Source organism: Gorilla gorilla, chromosome 5 (genome assembly GCF_029281585.2).
Source record: "Gorilla gorilla gorilla isolate KB3781 chromosome 5, NHGRI_mGorGor1-v2.1_pri, whole genome shotgun sequence".
In the NCBI taxonomy this organism is placed as follows: Eukaryota; Metazoa; Chordata; class Mammalia; order Primates; family Hominidae; genus Gorilla; species Gorilla gorilla.
Genome location: NC_073229.2, coordinates 87,920,801 through 87,942,964, shown reverse-complemented (window position 1 = coordinate 87,942,964; position 22,164 = coordinate 87,920,801). Strand labels below are relative to the sequence as shown.

Below are 22,164 nucleotides of genomic sequence, written 5' to 3'. Positions count from 1 at the left end.
TTGAGATTTGCTGGCACCTGCTAGGCTTGTTCCGCCCACCCAGCCCAGCAGGCTTCACTCATCTCACGCTGCCAGCCCAGATCCCACACCTGCCAAGGCTGAGCCAGGTGCAGAGTGGTGAGGAGTGTGTGCGTGAAAGAGTGCAGGGTCCAGCCACTGCATACAGGCAGGCACGCCAGCTACTGCTACTGCAGTGGGGCAGGCATCTCCAGGCCCTGGCACAGGTGCGAGTTTGTGTGAGGCTAAAGCTGGACCAGACATACAACACGCCACAAGCAGTCTCTGCTGCAGGCACCAGCATCCAGAGGAGAAGAACACAGTGGCAACTGAGAGCTCAAAGATGCCAGGAACTGCGGAGCCCCAAAGAGGGTGTTACGACATGTCACAGCCCTGGCTTGTGGAGCTCTGAGATCTGGGCTCCCAGAACTGCCACTCTTTACTCTTACAGTCCGGGAGTGCGTCACCACCTGCAGCTCAGCAAGCCAGCCAGGAACATGTTACAGCTCCTTTCACTCCTGAGGTTTGGTGGGTCCTGAGTTCTTTTCCTGAATCCAAGAAGAATGAGGTTACACTGACAACTGGAGGGTTAGCAAGGCAGAGAGGAGTTTTATTGAGTGACAGAATAGCTCTCAGGAGACCCAAAATGGGTCCTTTCCACAGACAGGTCTTTGTGTAGAGGAGACCCGAAGTGGGTAGCTCCTATCTGCAGGGAGGTCATCAGGAAGAGTGTCTGAATCTGGCTGAGTCCTGGAGTTTTTATGAGCTCACAAGGGAGGAAATCCATGCTGATTGGTTCATGGGTGGCCATGGGAGGACCTGGAAAAAGTACCGTAAGTTCTCACTCTGGTCACAGACTCCACCCAGAACTGGCATCCGAGCCCCCAGGCTTCAGGCTGTCCATTGCTCTTGCTTGAAGGTGGGGTTTCACTGGGGACCTTCTTTCCTGCCTAGAAACCTGTCTGCCTCCTACTGCCATCAACATGCCATCCAGCGTGCCCAGGCTGTCTGTGCCAAGGGGCAACTGCAGGCCAGCACCAAGCTGACCTCAGACACCTGGCCTCCCTCCCAAGCTCACCAGCACCCAAAGCCTGGAGGGTGTCAAGGCGGCAGTAGGGGTGGTATGTCAGCGCAGCCTTGAGTGTGTGCACACCAGGCTGGCTTACGACGGTGCCTGGGCTGGGCCACAACTTTGCTCTATACTGGAGCAGGCACTGGGAGTGCGGAGAGGCCAGAGACCAGGAGCAGGCACTTATGAACCTGCAGGGGCAGGGGGTTTCCCAGGACCCCAAGAGCACAAGGATATCTGGGTCAGGAGCCACAGCTGGGTGGCTGCCGCTGAACCTGGGAACACTGGGCTCCTGATTGTTCCCAGCCCCTGCCAGCTCCACAGATTGCACATCCCCAGTCAAGCCTCCTCCACTGCAGCTGGCTTCCATGTAGTAGCTGTTCCAGATGGGCCACCACTGCCACCAACAAGATGAACAACAAGAATATAGCAAGAAACACAACTTCGGATATAGCAAAAAGAAAAATGGGACTGAAAGAAATTACCTTTCTACTTGACCCCAAGATGCACTGTCATGTCATTAATTCTGCAAATGCATCAGCCTGGCCTATGTCTGGAGAACACACAGAGGATAATTCTAACAATGTCAAATCTAGGTAAGTTCTACACTGTGTTTTGCTCCGTAACTCCAGAAAAGTCACAACCTCACCATATCCTAGTTTCCTTAATTATAATGAGAGAGTTTGATGAAATGGAAGATTTTAAACAATCTCCCACTTTTAATAATATCACAGTCCTTTAAAATCTGTTTAGAAACATCAAAGTTAATATTATACAAAATCCATAAAACATGAAATAGAATAAAGAGAGAAGCTATAATAAATAAAAACCTAAGGAAAATAAATAAAAGCAGGCCAGGTGCAGTGGCTCATGCCTGTAATCCCAACACTTTGAGAGGCTGATGATGTGGGCAGATCACTTGAGGCCAGGACTTTGAAATCAGTCTTTAGTTCTTTTCTGGCCAACATGGCAAAACCCCATTTCTGCTAAAAATACAAAAATTAGCTGGGCATGGTGGCTTATGCCTGTAATCCCAGATACTACAAAGGCTGAGGCACAAGAACTGCTCGAACCTGGGAGGCCAAGGTTGCAGTGAGCTGAGATCACGTCACTGCACTCCAGCCTGTGCAAGAGTAAGCACTATCTCAAAAAGAGAAAAAAAGAAAAGAAAGAAAAGAAAAAAAAATTTTTTTTGGCTACTCCCAGTAGATTTTGCATGTAACTACTGGGTTGTTTTTCTGCAGGTACAGAAATGATTGCCACATATTCACTCCCCAAGATTAGGCTGTAAGGTTTTTCATGGGCATAAATATAATTTTTCATCTTTGCATCTTAATAACCAAACCCAAACAGGAATAACTCAATCTCAGTTAACTATTAATAAAGTAAGAAGAAATACTATGTTTTTACTATAGTTTATATCATCAAATAAAGTATACAGTTGAGCAGTCTTCTGAATAATTATCATTTAAATACCATGTTTAATTATTTCATTAAATATATCTCTGATATTTTGATACACTAATAATATAGTTATACAACTTTTCCAATAAAGTTGTCCAATTTTTGAATTTATGGTACTGAAAATTACTTTATAACTAATTTTTGATGTATATTTTAGCTTGTACCTTTCAAGCAGCATTAATTTAGAATTTACAGTCCTTTGAATTTTAAAAATTAGTTCAAAGATTTTTATTGCAGTCTTACTTAAAATACTTCCTAGTTTCTTTAAAATATTTCAAACACTTTGATGACATTTTTTTCAAATGATATTAAAGAATGTATTTCAGTTTTAGTTTGTGTTTTGTCAAATATTTATAATGATCAATGATCGTATCCTACATTATATCTATTACTCAAAACATTGACAAACTATAATCTGCATTTACTAATATACTAAGATGCTAATATTCATTCATTCATACTAAGCTATGTCAATCACTATAATACTTGTAATAATAATATTTATACTTATATTTATATTATAAAATATAATAATTATAATATATTATAATTATATACAATTATATATAATATATAACATATAACATATTAATATAACATATAATATATAATATATTATTAATATAACATATAATATGTTATACATTGTATATAATATAACATAAAATAATACATTATTATATATTGTGTATAATATATATTATAATTATATAATAACAATATTCAAAACTTGTATATATTGCAGGACACAAATAAAGGTGTTAGACTGTTCTTAGTGTCCATTATTTTGTAATTTTCACTTCAAAAATACATGTGTGTGTATGTGGTGTACGTGTGTGTATTTAAGCAAGACTTTTACTCATTGTATAGAAAATATTGTTCAACATGCACTGAAATGATGGCATGCATCTCTGCCATCCATAGGCAGACATAATTCTGCATGTCTTTCACATATTTTACTCTTTCTGAAGGATCTAAAAGCACACAACTTTTAAGTTAAAGCATATTAAATGGATATATATAATGAATATGCATAATATAATGAATATACAAAGTACAACATTTACATTAAAGAGTATAAAGTGAGTATGTATATTATTATATATACTGGTCCCATACACAGTATCTTCTTATTCTATGGGTACATCCATGTCATTATATTTTTTAAAGCTTTCCAGTTGTTGTAAGTTGCAGAGAGATTTGACAACCAATGGTCTAGCCATAATCTTCAAGCCTGAAGACTTTTTTTTAAAGACCTGTTGGTACTTTGTTATTTTTTCATCATCTCTTATTTTGATTGTTGCTACCTTGGACAATTCACAGATATTCTCAGATTAAAAGTTGTTTGCTCTTGAATTTACTCTGTATCTTGCGGACAATACTAATGAAAATGTGATTGGAAAGACCCAGAGCATCAATGTTATCTCCTGCTAAGGCTGACAATCAACTTTGCCCCCAGTGACATTTATTTTTCTACAGGCAAGTTGGGACCCACATCTTAGACTGCCATCCACACGCAGAGATAATTTAAAACTCCATGTTGGATATTTTCATGTAAGCTCTACTATTAACATTACACTCTATAACATAAAATTGGTTTAGGCAAACACTTTCCATTAACCAGACCTAAACCTTTAATGCTCCCAATTAGCTGAAGAGACTTCTTGAGTCACCATTTACTTCTCTCTCAAGGGTCCCTCTATTAGTTCTATTTCTCAAATATTTATAGTGCAGTCCCCCTTTTCAATTTCATTTGTCATTGAATTCAGACCCTCATTATCTCTTACATTTTCTGTTGACCTAATTGTTAACTCCCAGGTGTATCACATTCGTGTGTCTCATTTTGCTTTTCTAATGGGTAATGGTATGTATTAAATGGTATCTTTTAGATATATTCAAAAGGTAATGTAACAGTTTTATTTTTAAGTGTCAATATGTACAATGTTTTAGAAATTACCACCTTTTAAATATTTAAACTAATAAATTTTAGATGGCATCTTAAAAATATGTAGGGCTGTCAACAGTTTTTCAAAATACTTTTGGGGGTTAGAAATGCAAAAGCAATGAAAACCACTACTCTACTTCTATTACAAATCTTTTAAAATACATGTTATTATAACCTTGAAAGTGCTGATTCATACCATGAATATTATTTAGTTAATATTAATAAGCAGAATTTTATATAACACTTAATATTTTTATCAGAAAGTAATTTTCTAAATTAGTTAAATGGTTATAAAAATACAATATTTTAATGTAAATATTTTACAATATCCTAATTTCTCCAACATTTTCATTGTAAAATTTTTTGTATATTATATAAACATGCTATATATGTATATAATAATTTTTGTATATAATAATTACAGAAAATTACCATATACACCATATACACATATAGCATGCATGTTTAGTAAAGACAAAAAAAAATTAGCCTACTATCTGACTACTATATTTCCTCTGGAAGAAGCTATGTTTGTTCAAGAGGCAATTTGACATTTTATATTTGCAAAAGGTTATCAGCAAATATCAGGAACAAACATCATATGTGAGCTAGCAAAGACAAGAAAACATCAAATTCGAATGAGGCAGCTTAATAATAAAACATATAGCAGGGTACATATCACCCATGGGGTCATAGCCGAACAATTTGAAGAGGAAGAGTTAATATATTTTAATAGTCACCTATAAGTTATTGTAGTGTATTCCCATACTGTTATCCAAAATTTGTAGTTAACATAAGGACAGAATGGAAAGAATGAAATAAATGAAAAAACCCCTGAAATATTAGAAATCTTCCAAATTTAATAAACATAGGAATCTTGAAGTAGGTATACCATGTTCTCTGGACCTCCACATAGCAAGACCCTGGAGATAGTTGGTCAGGGTGCTCAATTTCCCAAAATATATAAAGTTTGAGGCAATTTTATTTTAAATTTCACAGGGACAGAATGCCTTCAGTAGATATGACTTATATATAATTAGCCTGATGGAAATGAAATGAAATAAATACTGTGTTAATTAAGTTAATTTTATTTCTATAGTCTGTTGTAAAAGTTTCCTTTGGTAACTGTTAAAAATGTGCTGTGATTTTAACAGTCCTCTGCATGAAGTACAGTTTAAATAATTTTGTAAAAATGTGATATTAATTGGCTAAGACTACCAAAGCAATTATAATATCTGTGGGTGGTTTGAAGCTGATACTGATCATTGATGCTTCATGAAGTTTAATAAAATGGTACTTTTTTTGCCTGAATACATTCTAAGCCAGTGAGCCATGTAGTACCACTTTTTCAGCAACACTTACAGAATTCATACAATGTTAGTTCTAGAAAGAATCAAGTATCCTTTCATCCAACTGCTTCTTTTTACTGATAAAGAAATTGCAGTCGAGAGAATTTGAATAAATTGTTCAAACAATTATATAACAAGCCCTGGCTTGTGAGACAAACTTGAATTTATGTCTCCAGCTTCCTAGTTTAGTACATACTCATTTCAACACAAAACACTGCCAAGGTTTTAGTGAAAAGGATATCAGTAATTCATTACCAATTATATGAGTTGCAAAATTAAATCAAAATATCTCAGAAATTCAGTAGAATATTCAATAATTATTTCAAGTTCATTACTAAATACGTAGTCATATTACAGAGTAATTGCAGGAGAAAATTAATATAAAACTATGTTATATTTTTATTTTTGTTAATTTAATATTCAGCTACATTTTCATGTATGATCAAAATTTATTTGTTATAGAAAACCATTCAATTTCAGCAATATTTTATAAGGCATAGTATCTCTTTTGAAATATATAACAAAATTAAGACTATCAATCTCCAAAAGTTAATTCTGCAGTTTTTTTTTTCTAAAGAAAACCCCACTTTCCAATTGACAACCATTATGACATTGTACACAGAGAATATAAAAATTTAGTTAACTAATGCATGGCACTTAAAACTGTGAATCAGATTCAGGTTTGCTATGAAGTTAGAGTAGGTAGATAGGCAGATAATAGTAGGGCAGGATAGTGTCCCAAGTAATGTCAGGTGACTGTCTTGTAATTGTCAGGTGGCCCCTTAATTGTAGGCCACAACTCCCAATAAAATCCTAAGAATTGAGCAAACATGTGGCAGATGGCATGATTGTATATTTAGAAAACCCCATCATCTCAGCCCAAAATCTCCTTAAGCTTATGAGCAACTTCAGCAAAGTGTCAAGGTACAAAATCAATGTGCAAAAATCACAAACAATCCTATACACCAATAATAGAGAGCCAAATCATGAGTGAACTCCCATTCACAATTGCTATAAAGAGAATAAAAATACCTGGGAATACAACTTACAAGGGATGTGAAGGACCGCTTCAGGGAGAACTACAAACCACTGCTCAAGGAAATGAGAGAGGACACAAACAAATGGAAAAACATTGAGTGCTCATAGATAGGAATAACCAATACTGAAAAAATGGCACTAGACTGGTAAGGGAAAATTTCCCCAAGAGAGCATGCCTGTAACTTCAACCCCCAAGTGGCACACTCAGCTCCTCCAGTATACTGGCAAGTCACTGAGCATGCGGTGATTAGCCAACAGCTCACACAAGGGGAAGGATGAGGGGACAAGACCTGGAAAAAAAAAAAAGAACAGGAAATAACAATTCTTTGAGAGCCTTGAACCAACAATCAGGTAGGGCACTCAGTCTGTTGAGTTGCCCACTTGGTTTCTTCCAAGTGTGTTTTTCTTTGCATCAGTAAACTCTCATTTCTGCCTTAAATCTACTTTTGTGTGTTGGCTGAATTCTTTCTCTGAACAAGACAAGAATTGAGGACGAAAACTCTCATTTCTGCCTTAAATCTACTTTTGTGTGTTGGCTGAATTCTTTCTCTGAACAAGACAAGAATTGAGGACTGCAGAGTCTACCCAGACTTGCCACCAGTAACAAAAGTTAAAAAACAAAAACAAACAAACAAAAACCTCTATATTTAATCATGGTGTCATCAGCCTAGCTCTATGACCTTAAGAAGCTAACTTAACATGTTAGAGCCTAAATTTCATCATCTAAAAAGTAAGAAAATTATACACAATGAATTCAGAGTTTCCTTCTTCTCTAGGTTTATATGATTTAGTAGTTTAAAAAATCATATCCAAAGAGTTAGCTCAGAAATTAACAGAAAGTACAAAATTACAATATGACTGCATTTTTAAAAATCAAAGAAAATTTGTTTACAACAGAAACATAGGTTAAATTACTTAGCACATCATCACGATTTTAATGTGTCCCCCCAGATTTCATGTGATGGAAACTTACTCCCCAGTTCAAGTGTTGGTAGGTGGGGCCAAATAAAGGTGCTTAGATCATGAGGGCTCTGCCCTCATGAATGGATTAATGCTGTTACTGCGGGAATGGATTGTTATAAAATCTAGCTTAGTCCCTTCTTGCTCTTGCCCTCTCTTGTCCTTCCACCTTCTGCCATGAGAAAACGTTGCAAGAAGGCTGTCACCAGATCCAGACACTTCAACCTGGGAATGCCCACTCTTCAGAACTGTCAGAAATATATGTGTGTATGAATAATATATATATATATACACACACATATATATAATATATACATATAAGTTAAATATAAGTTACCTGTTCTAACAGATACATTTTTTAAAATGGTGACCAAAATGAAATGAAAAAGTATTTATCTTTGTATAGTAATAAAAAAGTAAAAATTTTAAATTATAAATTGATGTTTATTAAATATATATTAGTCAACATTCTATGTAAACTCTATAGTCTAAAAAGAGTAGGTAATAAAAATGATGCAGCTTTTTAAATAAGGCCAGATGATCGCTGAATGTCTTCTAATATTCCACTGAAGGATTGCTTCAAAAATTCAAGTCCAGTAAGGATTATTTAGGTTTCTAGGAAATGTATCATTATTTTATTTTTCATATTTGCTATTAATGAAAGCCTTACACTTGGTGAAGTTATATGTTAACCTCTAGTTTTCAGACCAATTAAAATAAATTTTGGTACTAAAAAAGATAACCCCTAGTGAATTTATAGTTATACAGCTTCTTTTCTGTTCTTTTCTAAGTTTCTTTTCTAAGCTAGGTATATTATTCAAATACTGTCTTTGAATATTGCTCCCTTAAGTGGGCCTTTCCGGACCCTTAACTGAACTCATAATTGCCTAATTAGCTTGCTAATGTTGCGGCTCAGAAAACAACAGCTCAGAAAACAATACCCCAAAATATGGCATTTTGACATGCTGAACTGAAGATGAAGCTCAAGTTCTCTGATTTTTCCCCACCTCTCCATGTATCTCCCACAGATGTTGAAGTTTCCGTCTTCCCACCTAGAACAATAATTATTTTTTCTACCCCCTCCCTATTACCTCATTATCTATTGCAGAAAAGAAGATCAAGAGTAACAACACCTGAGCAAACCCTTTTACAATTATGATGACTGTCTCTGAGGATTATTTAAATCCCCAACTGAACTATTCACAAGTTAATCTCTGTTCCTGATCCATATCCATTCACTCCTCCCTAGAAACCATTTATTGTCCTTCAATAGAATTCCTCTTCTCCCCTCTCCCATAATCTGTTTTACCAGAATCTGAGCTCCCACTTTCTTTTTTTCTTTTTTTTTTTTTTTTGTAACCTCAAGATGGTATATAAGCTTCCTCATAACTCGTTGGAAAGTTGGGTCTTCATTTTAAAGGCTTCTGTGTATATACACTAAATACATTTGCATGCCATTTTTCTTATCAGTCTATCTGCCTCATGTCAGGGATTTTTCAATGACTCTTTAAGGGACCAAGAGTCCATGGCCCCCTCACTAGCTATTTAAACAATTAAATAAACTTTTTAACACATGTTTATGTTTTACATAAGTGAAAATTATACTTCAAATTAAAAACAGAAAATAATAGCAAAAGAGTTGAGCATGACCTTTCAATGACAAAATTAGACTAGGAAATTTCTATGTGGTCATGTCCTCCAAGCTGCTTTTGTTTCGAAAGTGGCTCACTTATTTGATTTTCTCAGGAGAAGCAGTTGAGAAATAGTGCTGTGTATGTCAGGCTGTCTTTTCTAATTGACAAAAGTTACTCATGACTTATCTCAAGAATACAAAATTGAAGAATTAGAGACAAATGTACGTATAAAAAACACTGATGAAACCACATTTGCAAAAATGATCACAGTGAGAATATTATGACAGTGAAAGTGATCTGACCTGAGTCCATCTTGCCTCTAAACTTCCAAACTGTCCTTGTTCATCCCTGGGCATAGGCCAAACTAACTTTGTGAGGAACTTAGTTTACAGTTTAACTTTGAGACAAAGATGATAACTGTCAGGCCTCTGAGCCCAAGCTAAACCATCATATCCCCAGTGACCTGCATGTATACATCCAGATGGCCTGAAGTAACTAAAGAATGACAAAAGAAGTGAAAATGGATTGTTCCTGCCTTAACTGATGACATTACCTTGTGAAATTCCTTCTCCTGGCTCATCCTGGCTCAAAAGCTCCCCCACTGAGTACCTTGTGACCCCCGCCCCTGCCCGCGGAGAACTACCCCCTTTGACTGTAATTTTCCTTTACCTACCCAAATGCTGTAAAACGGCCCCACCCTTATTTCCCTTCACTGACTCTTTTCGGACTCAGCCCGCCTGCACCCAGATGAAATAAACTGCCTTGCTGCTCACACAAAGCCTGTTTGGTGATCTCTTCACACGGACACGAGTGAAAATAACAGTTTTTCGAAAACAAATTTTCTTCTTGCCTGGGGACCAGACTGCCATTGTAGGACTAACAAATTAGCTACATGATTACAAATTATGGCTTAGGAGTCATGCAGCTGGTGGCCACAAGACTCTGAACCTCTTCAATTGTTCCTAGGGTTAACACCACTGTCCTAAAACCTAAGATTGGTGCTCAAGATATTCTTCAGACTCTGCACTCAGTGGATCAGTTGCCCCCACCCAAATCAATAAACTGGCTCATCTGGTTTTGTGGTCTCAACCGAGGATCTGACTCAACACAAAGGACAGCTTTGATTCCCTCTGATTTTATCTCCAACCCGACCAATCAGCAATGCTCACTCCCTGGCCCCCTACCTGCCAAATTATCCTCAAAAAGATCCAGTCTCTGAATTGGGGGTGAGACTAATTTGAGTAATAATAAAACTCAGGTCTTCCTTTCAGACTGCTCTGTGTGAATTAAGCTCTTTCTCTATTTTAATTCTTTTATCTTGATAAATCAACTCAATCTAGGCAGCAGGCAAAATGAACCTGTTGAGTGGTTACATTGATGTGGAAGGACAAGGGAGTTGGAATGAGGCAAAGAGGAGTCAGCCATGAAAGAAAGATTCAAATATTCTAAGTATGGACTCTTATTCCAACCTCAATGCCGGGCAGGTTTTCAGCTCTAGGTGTGTGGGGATAGGTGGAAAATAAAAAATTAAAAAAAAAAAGTTATTTTCCTCTAGGGAAAAAGTAAAAGGTATTCAAGGGGATAGGTTTCCTCGTCCAATTCTGCCAGTATACTTGAGATTACTGAACAATTTCCCTACCAACTAAATGAAGCTTGCAAAGAAAGAAGAGCCTAGACCTTTCTTAAGAATGGTCATGAATTAGCATCATAAATAGCCTATGCAGAAAACATGCTAAATTATGCTTAGCAAATAGGTTCTCTATACTCTTCAATGATTTACTAGGACCTTTTTTGGGAACTCATCAGCAAGTCATTTTGAAGTTATCATGCTGTGATTAACTGCTGTGCCATTTTTCTCCTCAAAATTCATGAAAAATGCAGAGTTACTATCTACTTCACCCACTGTATGAGTTTCACAACTGATTTTTATCATGATCTCTCATGCTGGGTTTATAGATTGCTTGAACTGGGGGTGAGAACTCCTGCTGATACTGTCACAGAGCAGTCTAGTTAGGTTCCACTAAGTGAATCTGTTAAAACTGTCAACAAAAAATAGCCAATAACTTTTAAGATAAACAGAGATGGACTCTTTCCTACAATGTAACTAGAAATGGAAGCTGAATAAAGTCTCAGTAAAAAGAAAGGTTTTGTTTATTTTCATTCCTTTCCTTTTGCATTATTGTTTGGACTGCTTCTGGAAACTTCAGCCTTAGAAATAAATAGAAGTGAATACCTTTTAAAATGAATGTCTTCAGTAGATTAAAAGTAACTGAAGATTTTTTTCAACGTATTTTTTACTTGTTCCTTTGTTTATATTCTAAAAGAAATGTACTTGGAGGCCATATGTTTTAGAAACTCCATTACACATGTGCATTTGTTTCTTGTTATTCACATCAGTTATGTTCTGTAAGGTTGCCATAAATACTGAATAATTGCTTTGGTGGGGCGGGAGAATATATATTACACATATTATACTTTAGAAAAACAATAGTTTTCATTCTATCCTTCTAGGTTTTCAGCTGGGGCATTTGTAAAAAAAGACAGATTAACAAGAGAAAAACAAACATGTATATCTCATACATACATGGGAGAAAAGACAGGGCAATCAACTCTCAAAGGGGTAGCTCAGCATTTAAACTTAAATACCATCTTCAGCTAAAATATATATATATAAAAAGAGAAGGATATCTGAGAGGTAAGTTATGGCAAGGTGACCATGAAAACCAAGGTGAACAAGAATAAAAGTTGATAGGCAGATTTATGTCAGTGCCTTCTCCATAGATAAAATTACCTTGTGATTTAGAGTCATATACTCTTTCTGGTACAGAGAAGGATAGACTTTTACAAATAGAAATTTCCTTTATAAATATACTTTTCCCTTATAAAAGTGTAATTTCTACTCTGGCTTTAGAGTTTCTATTATATCTGCTGTTTCTCAAAATAATCTTATAGGCCAAAAAAAGTGTATTATTTATTTTGGGATGACATAATCTGGTCTCCTATAGCCATAGTCCTGGGTAACATATTCTGATCCACTATAATATAAATTCCATGTACTATGATCAGTTGCATTTCTAAACAACAATAGTTTGATAATGAAATTTTTCAAATGCTTTTGATAAAAATGTATAATGCCCAAGTTCAGTCTATATAGAAAGCTTTTATAAAAAACATTTTTTAAAAAACCTTCAAAAAACAGTAAAGAAGATCTAAATCAATGAAAATATATGTTTATGGATACAGGGTTTAATACATTCAAGATGTCAATTATGCCTAAATTTATCAATAGATTTTAAGAAATCTCAATCAAATTTTCAGTAGATCATTTGTAAAACTTGAAAAGAGTGTAATGAGATGCATATGGAAAGGCAAAAGCCCAAAGTTACAAACATTAAATAATTTTTTTTTAAGGAACATTACCTAAAATGAGAAAGGAAAATCTTCTCTGGTGAATATCAAAACATGAAAAGCTATGCTTGTAAGATACCATAATTTTACTCCATTAATTCCTTTTAAATCAACTCATGAAACAGAATATGGCATTTAATTATTGAATAAATATGACAGTGTAGACAAGCTGGAAAATTATAGACTCTTCAATAAATCATGCTGGAATAACTGTATATCCTTACAGAGATACAAAATTATATAGCAGTCTTTCATATTCAAAAATCAATTTTTTGTAAATTAAATACATATATGTGAAACATAATGTTAAAAACTTTTAAAATATATGTCTTGGCTCTAGATAGAGAAACAGTTCTTTAAAAAGGCACAGAAGCCAAAAATAATAATAAACAATGTTGTTAAGTCTCAGAAAATACAAATCATAAGTAAAGAAAATTAAATGATAAGCCACAAATTAGAAGAAATTTTTGTCATACATGAAAAATCGATGTGGGGAAGGATAAATTATATTCCTTTCTACTAGTTTTATCATATGCCGGGGAAATGAAATTAAAATATACAGTCATGTGCCACATAACAGTATTTCAGTCAATAATGAACCCTGTATAAGATGGTGATCAGAGCAACAGGCTATACCATGTAGTCTACGTATGTAGTAGTTAGTACCATCTCGGGCTATGTAAGTATACTCTTGGATGTTCATACAATAGCAAAATTGTCCAACAATGCATTTCTCAGAATGTGTACCTTTTGCTAAGCAAAACATTAATATATTTATATATGTACTCCCCCATTAGTTTTATGTTTTATACAGGAACATCTATTTTAAAAATTGCAAAAAAACCATGATTAAGCATTTAAAAAATCTATTTGCATGCTTTCCATTAAACAAAACTACATTTTTCGCCAGGCAGCTTATATCTGCTTTTTGATAGATGTTATCAAGACAATTAATGATTTACTTCAATGGGCTGAGGAGATAATTCCATGGAAGCTCTTAAAGATCTAATATGTGTGCTTCTGAAACATCTATAATTTAGCCTTTATGGTTATGTTAATATAGGCAATGAGAATCAGGAAATTCACCTTGGGAGTGATGTCACAAAGACTGCGGAGTGGGCATAGCAGCTCTCATCTCCCCCCTCAGAAAAACTACAGACAGCTATTCAAAATCAAAAATAGGCCAGGGAGGGCTCAAGAGCTCATTAATGAAACTGCCACAAAATGTTGAAGCAAAAATGGAAAACATGTATATAGAAAGGATCACTGATGAGATCAGAATACCCAAGATGTCAGTACACGCAAAGAAGAAATGTAAAAGCTACTGATATCAGCTACATGGTCGGAACCACTGTGGTCTCCACAAGTCTGCTCTGCAAAGGAGACCAGCATCTTTTGCCACTGAAGGAATCAATAGCTATCCTGGCTGAGGAACCCAGAGAGGGAGACGCCACTGTTTACTCTTCTCCCATACAAGAATTGGCTGCTGTTCGGTCACCTCAGGAAAGAAGCTTCTTCAGGAAAAGAACTGCCACAGATACACGCATATGTTCACGCAGGTATTCTGTGCAAAACCTGACCCTGAAGCCCAGCCTCCCTGTAAGTGCCCATGTTTCAGCTCCAGGCTCTGTGGCTGTACTGGTACAGCCTACCTTTCAGATACTGGAACCACAGCTATAAGATGTAAGTTTGCACACATAGGCTCCAGGGCCAAATTCTTGCAGTATATGCCCATGCTTTGAACATCAGCCCAGCTGTGATGAACACCTGTTTCTGAAGCTGCTCTAAACCTGCACACACCTGCATTCCCTTTCTCATCTTCTCAACTATTTCATGAGTATACTGTTTCATGATCATCTTGCATACTGTTACTAATGTGGCAGTGTAAGCCTCTATGACCCAGGCACTAGCTCAGCTGCCTAGAGAGTTAAGCAGTATCCTAGTCCTGGGGCTGCTCTAACACTGTGCATGCCTATTCTGTCATTCTTGGCACTCTGGCTAGTTCACAATCATCCATGCCTCACAGACAGTAACCAACATGGCAGTGGGAGTCCCTGCGCCCTAGGCACTAGTGCTATTACTGTCCCAGTTCCCAAAACTGTAGTTTCTCCACACATTCTCATTCTTTAGTCCTCAGCTTTGTGACTGTTCCATGTGTGCCACCCAGACATCGGTGCCACTGGCACCTCTAGTGGGACCCTAAACCATTCCAAGTGCCAAGAGCAACCCACTAGCTACAACAAATGTCTAGGTACAGGAAAGTCAAAGGTCTCCAATCAAATTCGGTCCAAACAAGACTACACAAAGACACGATATAATCAAACTGTCCAAAATCAAAGACAAAGAGATGGTCCTGCAAGTAGCAAGAGAAAAAAAGCATAACACATAAGAACATATGTACACTGAGAGTAAAAGAATGGAAAAGATATTCTATGCAAGTGGATACCAAAAGAGAACAGCAGTAGCTAGCTATGCATGTATCAGGTAAAATAAACTTTAAGTAAAAAACTCTAAAACAAGACAAAGAAGGGCAATATGTAATGATAAATGTATTAATTAATCAAGATGTAATGATTGTAAACATATATAACCAACATTGGAGAAGCTAAGTAATAGTAATATATCTGAAGAGAGAAATAGACTGTAATACCACAATAGTAGGAGTCTTCAATACTCCACTTTCAAAAATGGGCAGATCATCCGGACAGAAAATCAGTAAGGAAACATCGGACTTGAACTATATGCTTTAGACCAAATGGCCTAACAGACATATACAGAACATTCTAAGCCACCGCTACAGAAAACAAATTTCTCGCAAGTGCACATGGAACATTCTCCCGCATAGATTATACTTTAGTCCACAAAAGAAGTCTTAACAAATTTAAGAAGATTGAAATCATATTAAATATATTTTTTGACCATAGTGTTATGAAACTAAAAATACATGGTAAGAGAAATTTCAAAAAAGAATAGAACTATTTGAAAATTAAACAGCATGGTCCTAAGCAACAAACAGGTCAAGAATAAACTATGGCTGGACGTGGTGGCTCACGCCTATAATCCTAGCACTTTGAAGGCCAAGGCACATGGATCACTTGAGGTCAGGAGTTCGAGACCAGCCTGATCAACATAGTGGAACCTCATCTCTACTAAAAATACAAAATTTTTTTGTATTGCAAGTGTGTATTGCACACTTGTAACCCCAGCTACTCCGAAGGCTGAAGCAGGTGAATCACTTGAATCTGGGAGGTGGAAGGTGCAGCGAGCTGAGATCATGACACTGCACTCCAGCCTGGGTGACAGAGTGGGACTTCCTCTCAAAATAAATAAATAAATAAATAAATATTAATTAAAAGAAAAAAGTTTAAAAATATCTTCAGAGAAACGAAAATAGAAACACAACATATTCAAAATTAAAACATTTAGCAAAGATGGAAACAGACCACTGGTCCCTGTGTTGTATACTGTCTGGGTAATGTTTATGACAGGGATAAATTACTTTGGTTTTGGATGTATCCTTAGTTTGATGATTTTCTTATAGCTAGATTACATCATTAGCCATGAAAATGGTTATTTTGCTGATGCACATTTATTTTTCCATCTCTTAGTATTACATATGATTAATATTATTGTACAGTTGTCAGTCAAAAAAAAAAAAAAGTATTTCTAAGAAGGAAGTTTAGTAATAAATGTCTACAAAGAAAAAGGAAAAGATTCCAGATAAACAAACTAATGTGACAGACATATCAAGGAACTAGAAAAAGAACAATATAAACCCAAAGTTTGTAGCATGAATGATATAATAAAGACTACAGTAGAAATAACTAATATAGACATGAGAAAAGCAACAGAAAAGAAATGAACCAAATTAAAATTTGTGTTCTTTTAAACTAAACAAAATTGACTAACTTTTAGCTAGACCAACAGGGAAAAAAAAGAAAGACTCAAATACATGAAACCAGAAATTAAAGAGGAGATATTACAATTGATAACACAGAAATATAAAGAATTTTGAGACCACTTTAAACAATTACACACCAACAAATTGGATAACCTAGATAAAATGGATAAATTCCTAGACACATACAAAATACCAACACTATTTTGTGAGGAAAAAGAAAGTTTGATCAAAACAATAACAAGTAAAGAGATTAAATCAGTAATGAATATTCTTCCATCAAAGAAAAGTCCAAGCCTTGATGGTTTCAGTGCTGAATTCTAGCAAACAATTAACACCAATTCTTCTCAAACTCCTCCAAAAATTAAAGAGGAGATAATACTTTCAAATGGATTTTATGAAGTCAGCATTACCCAAATACCAAATTCAGACAGCACACTACAACAAAAGAAAATTACAGGTCAATAATCTTAATGAACATAGGTGCAAATTCCTCAACAAAATAATAGCAAAAAGATTTCAACAGCACACTAAAAGGATCACTTACTATGATCAAGTGGAGGATTTATCCTTGGATGCAAGGATAATTTAATATATGCAAACCAGTAAATGTGATTCACTACATTAACAAAATGAAGGACAAAAGCGATATGATTATCTCAATGCATGCATCAAATAAGTTTGAAAAAAATCAACATTCTTCTATTATAAAAACTCTCAATAGATTAAATATGGAAAGAATGTACCTCAACACAACAAAGGCCATGTATGAAAAGCCCATAGCTAACATTATACTAAATGGTAAAAAGTTGGAAGATTTTCCTGTAAGATGAGGAATAAGACAAGTATGCCCACTCTCCCCATTTTATTCAAAAATAGAGCTGGATGTCCTAACCAGAGAAATTAGTCATGAGAAAGAAATAAAATGCTTCCTCTTTAGAAAACAAGAAGTGAAATCATTTTGGTTTTCAGATTACATAATCTTGTATATAGAAAACCCTAAAAACTCCATCCAAAAACTGTTAGAACTAATAAATTCAGTAAAGCTTCAGGATACAAAATCAACATACAAAATTGATTAGTGTTTCTATACACTAACAACAAACTATTTTTAAAAAGTCAAAAAACAAGATTATTCACCACAGCTATAAAACAAATACTTAGGAATAAATTTAAACAAAGAAATGAAAGACTTCATATACTGAAAACTCTAAACACTGATGAAAGATATTAAAGAAAAAACATAAATAAATAAAACATATCTCCTCTTCATGGATTAGAATAATTAATATTGTTAAAATGTCCATACTACCCAAAGCAATCTATGAATTTTATTCAATTTACATCAAAATTTCAATGACATTTTTCATAAAAATAGACAAAATAATTTTAAAATTTAAATGAAAACACACACAAGAAAACCTAATAGCCAAAGCAATCTTGAGTAAAAAGAACAAAGCCAGATATATCACACTACCTGATTTCTAAATCTATTAGAAAGCTATAGTAATCAAAACAGCATGGTACTGGCAAAACAAGCAAACAAACAAAAACCTGTAGTCCAATGGAACAGAATAGAAACTCCAAAAATAAAATCCATACATTTATGGTAAATTTATTTTTGACAAAATTTCCAAGAACACAGAATGAGGAAATGACAGTCTTTAAAAAATGGCACTGAGAAAACTGGATATCCCTATGCAAAAGGATGAAGTTAGACTCTCATCTCTATCTAAAATCAACTCAAAATAAATCAAAGCCTTTAACATAAGACATGAAACTATACAACTACTAGGAAAAAACATAGAGGAAAAGCTCCATGACATTAGTCAGGGTAATAATGTTTTTGGATATAACCCCAAAGACACAGACAACAAATCAAAAATAGACAAAGTTGATTACATTAAACTAAAAAGTTTCTGCACTGCAAAGGAAACAATCAACACAGTGAAGAGGCAGTCTACCAAATTGTAGAATATATTAGTAAACCATACATCTGATAAGGACTTTATATCCAAACTATATAAAGAACTTAACTCAATAATATTAATAATAATAAAAGCCTGTTTTTTTTAAAAAAAAAAAAGACAAAATACCTGAATAAATATTTCTCAAAAGGAGACATACAAATGGCTAGTTGGTATGTGAAAAAAATGCTCAAATTACTAATCATCAGAGAAATGTAAATCAATCCACAATGAGATCTCACCTCATGCCTGTTAGAATAGTTATTATAAAAAGAGGAAAGATAACTGCTGGAGAGGATGTTGAGAAAAGGGAACAACTATACACTTGTTGGAATATAAATTAGTAAAGACCTTATGAAAAACAGTGTGGAGGTTTCTCAAAAAATTGAAAATAGGAGCACTAAATGATCCAGCAATCTCACCAATAGGGATATATCCAAAGAATATGAAATCAGTAAGTCAAAGAGATATGTCTACACTACACTTTTTGCAGCACTATTCACAATAGCCAAGGTATGGATTAAACAGGAGTGTAGATCTACAGATGAACAGATAATGAAAATATATATTTTATATATATATATATATATATATATACACACAATAGAATACTACTTAGCCTTTAAAAAGAAGGAAGTCCTATCATTTGTGACAACGTGGATGAACCTAGAGTACATTATGTTAAATGAAATAAGCCAGGCACAGAAAGACAAATACTGCATGATCCTACTTACATGTGAAAACTAAAAAAGTCAAATTCGTAGAAAACTAAAAAAGTCAAATTCATAGAAACAGAGTAAAATTGTTGTTACGAGAGGCTTTGGGGTGGAATTCTTGGGAGGCTGTTGGTCAAAGGACACAAAATTTCAGTTAGAGAAATAAATATAATAGATCTGTTATACATCATGGTGACCACAGTAAATAACAATATATTGTATACTTAAAAATTGCAAAGCAATAGATTTTGAAGTGTTCTCAGTATTAAAAAAAATGATAAGTGTGTGAGGTAATGCATAGGTAAAATAGCTTGGTTCAGTTATTTCACAGTTTATACACATACCAATACATGTTGTATACCACAAATATATACATAATTTTTACTTAACTAAAAATTAAATTTACAAAAACAGAAAAGAAATTGGACTCATCTTTCACACATTTAATTTAATCTTGCAACAAAATAACCTCATAATAAATTGAGGACTATAACTAATTTATTGATCCTTTTATAAAATGTTCTTGCATATTGACGGAGGCATTAAAGAAGCACAAAGATTACAATGTACCCCATTCTCTTATGGTCACACAGTATTTAATTAGATAATTAAAACTTTGTTTATGTATGTTTCTAGTTGAAATTATTTTCCAAAGCCGTGTAAGAATAAATCCAGCACACAAAAGAAAACACATTTCATCCAGTTACTTTTGCTCTGACTGGATTAAGTTTTCTTCAAATATGGCAGTGACCTAATGGCCAACTCAACTTTGACTAATGAGAAACTTTTGACGATTATTCGTTTGCCTGTATACATGTGTTTTTTTGTTCCTTTCTTAGGGAACTTAAGCATACTTGAAAATAGCAAGTACTTAAAAAACATAAGCCAGTTACAAGAATCAAGAAGATACAACATATCTTAGATTTAGAAACTTGAAATATGAGGCAGCTTTATAGACATTGAAATACAAGGATTTCCAAAGTATAATTTTAGTGAAGGGGGAATATAAACAGTATGCTGATATTTGTACAGAAAATACATATATTTACAATATATTTCTGGAAATACATATCAGAGACGGCAAAGGTCTTTGTGTATTAGCCAGCTCGGCTGCCAAAAGAAAATATCATAGACTGTGTGGTTTAAACAACAGAAATACATTTTCTCACAGTTCTGGAAGCTGAAACTTTGAGATCAGGGTGCCAGCACGGTGAGGTTCTGGTGAGGCCTCTCTTTCTTCCTTGCAGATGACCACCTTCTCCATGAGTCCTCACGTGGCCTTACCTATGTATGTACTATGGAGGCAGAGACAGAAATCTGTCTCTTTCTTTTTATAAAGTCACCCATTCTATCGAGTTAGAAACCCACAGTTATAATCTCACATAACGTTAATTACCTCCTAAAAGCCCTATCTCCAAATATAGTCACACTAAGGGTAAATGTTGCAACATATGAATTTTGAGAGGGCAAAATTCAGTCTGTAGAACCTTGTCTCCAGGGAGATAATTTGCACTGTCAAGAGACAAAAAAGGGAAGGAGATGTTTCTCACTCTACTCTTTTGTAATGTCCATCTTTTAAATGTGAATGTGAAATTTACTCAGAAAGGTAAGTTACATAAAATTTAAATAATAGGGTTATTGTATCTACATGGTCATGTAAATATTAAGTATCTCCATTACCATGGCATTTTACTAAATAATATATCAGAATATAATTAATTCAATAATTTTGTTTTACAGACCGAAGACACATGCATCAGTACTTTGTTAGGTTTTGAAAAATGTCACAGAAAAATATCTGTATCCTCAGGAAGGAACAGCCCATTAAAACATTATTCAAAATCAACAAGTATATTCCAAGATTAATTCAGCAGAAGTGGAGTGTATTTAGTAAAATTGCAAATGTTCTATTTGGAGAAAAGATTGCTTTGAAATAAAAGTTAATTCAACTCAGAGAGAAAACAACTATAAATATTAAGGATACGATCAATAAAGTTACTAAAAATATGGCTGTGCTTATTCAAGATTTAGAATCCAAACAGAACTCATTGGGTCTAGTAACTACTAGCCTGAAATTAGGAAGATTTGTAGACAACAAATTACAAAAGTAATTAAGAGATTAAGAAGATTTAGGACAATAAATGTAAGAAATTCTCTTTTAATTGAAAACCTAATTTTGTAGAATGCTTAAAATATAACTAATCAGTCATAGAAAAAATAGCATTTGTAAGTACTCTACACATTGCATTCTTTGAAGCAATTATTAATGATTAATACTTTACTCTGTGCTGTTATTTGAATGTCATAGATCTGTATAAAAATTAAAATGAAATGAGACAGAGTCCATTCAAAATGGCATAATGCATAATTGGATACAATTTTAACCTTGATTCCATTGTTCTATATAAAGCTACTATTTCAATTTAGTATAGCTAATGTTCTAACCAGAAATTTATAATGTTAAATACTTCATCCTAAAACTTCAAGTGTCATGTCTCCCCCAGACAGAGATATTAAAGGCCATTTTTTTTTTTTTTTTTTTTTTTTTTTTTATTGATCATTCTTGGGTGTTTCTCGCAGAGGGGGATTTGGTAGGGTTACAGGACAATAGTGGAGGGAAGGTCAGCAGATAAGCAAGTGAACAAAGTTCTCTGGTTTCCCTAGGCAGAGGACCCTGCGGCCTTCCGCAGTGTTTGTGTCCCTGGGTACTTGAGATTAG

General features: G+C 34.6%; 1 protein-coding gene and 1 long non-coding RNA gene across 3 annotated transcripts in view; one reads left to right on the top strand and one right to left on the bottom strand.

Annotated features, from left to right (window-relative positions):
• LOC115933063 (protein eyes shut homolog) overlaps positions 1 to 22,164 on the bottom strand; it is a 300,672-nt gene that overhangs the window by 218,943 nt on the left and 59,565 nt on the right. The gene's annotated exons all lie outside the window — the stretch shown is intronic.
• Positions 1 to 22,164, top strand: part of LOC129534079 (uncharacterized) — a 117,355-nt gene that overhangs the window by 77,754 nt on the left and 17,437 nt on the right. The window contains exon 1 of one of the 2 annotated variants that reach the window (XR_008680497.2): positions 1,007 to 1,662. The exons of the other annotated variant lie outside the window; for it this stretch is intronic. This is a non-coding gene — a long non-coding RNA (uncharacterized lncRNA). Of the gene's footprint in view, positions 1 to 1,006; positions 1,663 to 22,164 lie in introns of those variants that run through there. 2 annotated transcript variants of the gene reach the window in all.